Source organism: Gossypium arboreum, chromosome 5, assembly GCF_025698485.1.
Source record: "Gossypium arboreum isolate Shixiya-1 chromosome 5, ASM2569848v2, whole genome shotgun sequence".
In the NCBI taxonomy this organism is placed as follows: Eukaryota; Viridiplantae; Streptophyta; class Magnoliopsida; order Malvales; family Malvaceae; genus Gossypium; species Gossypium arboreum.
The window spans coordinates 36,887,959-36,890,495 of NC_069074.1; the positions used below are offsets into that span (position 1 = coordinate 36,887,959).

At 29.3% G+C, this 2,537-nt stretch overlaps 1 long non-coding RNA gene across 1 annotated transcript; it reads right to left on the bottom strand.

Moving 5' to 3' along the window:
- Positions 1-322: 322 nt before the first annotated feature.
- Positions 323-1,292, bottom strand: LOC108452326 (uncharacterized). The gene is made up of 2 exons (XR_001866374.2): positions 515-1,292; positions 323-440 (listed from the first exon to the last, which is right to left on the bottom strand). It is a non-coding gene; the product is annotated as an uncharacterized LOC108452326 (long non-coding RNA).
- Between the last annotated feature and the right edge of the window lie 1,245 nt (positions 1,293-2,537).

A 2,537-nucleotide genomic window follows, 5' to 3' on the forward strand; every position in this document is an offset into this window, starting at 1 on the left:
AAAGAAACTTTTATTTGTTTAAGGAGTATATATAATAAAAGCGTTAATTATTCTTAATTTAATAAAAAATAATCTAGTTAGTATAAAAATTAATTTTAGCTGATATTAATGGGTAACATTTATTTAATTTTAATTACATAAAATGATATTATTACCAGAGGTCAAATAAAAGATCCTTCAGACAAGAGTAGAGTACTAAATAACAAATTATAAAAATGATAAGACAACTTATGTTATGTTTTATGTAACTTCCATATTGTCAGGAACAGTTACTTTTTTTAAAAATAATTAAATAAGATTCTCACTGTAATTAAGCTACAGATTTTCTTACAAAAGCGGCGTAATTTGATATTTAGCTCATAATATTTACATGGAAACTTGGTAATTAATGAAAAAAAGAAATCAAAATCTTCCCAAAAGGTCTTTAATGTTTTTATTCTCTGCAAAAAATTCGAGAAAATGTGAGAAGAAAACCTAAAAACAGATTTAATGATTAAAGAAGAAGTTGATGTACCTTTTGATTCTTAGAGAAGTAGGGGAAAAATAGAAGACCAGAAAAATGGTGTCCTTCAGGCCGGAAAGCAAGCAAAGGAGTAAAGAAAAGCCTGCAAAAGAAGAATATTCATTGATATACATACATATATGTATATCATATATATGTGTAAAATACATGGAATACATATATAAATATGAAATACATAGAATACATGCATGGCTCCTCATACGCCATTCACGGAGGCTATCGAAGTTCAATGGGCTCTGCAAATGGCATACAGGGAGCCAGGCACATACATACATGGATGTCATGTTGATGATGATGTAACAAATATGCATGGTAGCATGTCATGGTATTATGTTTTGAATGAAAAAAAATGGATGGAGAGTGCAATGCTTTGGGATGATGATGATGATCATCATCATCATCACCGTCATCTTCTTCTTCATCTTCAAACCCTTATACTAAAAGGTTAGAAATATAGCATTTGGTGAATAAGGATGGATGGGGAGAAAGGGAAAGGGAGGTATTTATGGGGAAATCTCAAGCCAAAAAAACAAGGTTCAATGTCATAATCAAATAACAAGGAGAGGGAAAGGGAAATAAACGGTGGGTTTTTTCAAACATTTCAAAAGAAGAAGAAAAACCCTTTGAATTGGCATAAAAACAATGAAAAAAGTGACTGAGAGTTAGGGCAAGGGAGAGGTAACCTAAAATCTATGGGGTTTCTTGAGGGTGGGAAAGAAGGAAGAGCTAGGGTTGAAGTTGAAACCTCCCCAATCTTTGGCCCCTAAATATAGACACTATAGGCAAAGTGGGATGGCTTAGGATTTAGTTAATTAAGATATTAATAAAAAAAATATGTACCCATATTGTGTTGATTTTTAATCAAGTTTAAGATACTAATTAATTTTCATATCTTTTTTTTAATGGAAATAAATTTAATATATTTTAATGGAAGGGTGGGTTAGGTTATGAAGCAAGCAAATTCCTAAGCTAACCTTTTTAACTTTTGAAACCTCCTTTTTCAAGGTCTTAAAGCAAAGGTTGCTTTTCAATTCTGAACCTCATTTTGTCTTAAAGTAGTTGGAAATACTTGGATTCCTCTATCTCTCCATTCTTTTTTATCATATTAAAAAATGAAAAAATATATAAAATAATTTATCAACTTTTTCTTCTTTTTATAAAAAAAATAATTACAACTTTAACTTTATTTTCATGCCATCATTTTTTTATATGGCTAATTGATTACACTACCTACAACAGTTATAATTGTCCATAATGAACTGAGATTCTCATTTGACCGTGTGTTTTCCTTTTTAGAATACTTTCGGAACACTATTATTCCATGTTATTTTGCACTCCTCTTTCATTATGTCCCTTCACCTAAATATATCCCTATCAATACATGTGATGTAAGCTATATATATATATATAATTACTATTAGAAAACTCTTGTTTCTTCTCGTTTAGAGTGTATATGTTTTGGGAAAATCATGTGAACATGTAATATGGTGCCTAATATATTAATCAAATTCCAACTTTAATTCTGTTTTTTTATGTAATTACGTTCAAATATTTGCAATAAATTATTTTTCTTAACATATTGACTATGGTAAACTAATGTAATTAATGTGGTAACAAAGTTTTATTTCACAGTTGCGATGAGAGAATAAAACAAAAAAAATAAATAAATATGGAGAATGGGATTTGTTCACGTTGTTTGGTTCAACAACTTGCTTCAATGGGATTTGTTGACGATTGCTGCTGCAAGAATGAAAGAAATGGAATTATTGAACTTCTTTTTTATACTGAGGCTTTTCACAAGAGAGAAACAAGTAAATATGGAAACCCTAATCTCCCTTTTACTCATTGTTGTAAAAAATAAGGTTTTCTTTTTTTTTATATATATATCCTTGAAATATGTGGCAATAAGACTGTTAAACAATTTAGACTCCTTATGAGAGTCAAATATGCGGTGATAGATATCTCCAAAAGTGATATTGTCAAAAATAAATCAAAGTAATCGACAATAATTGAT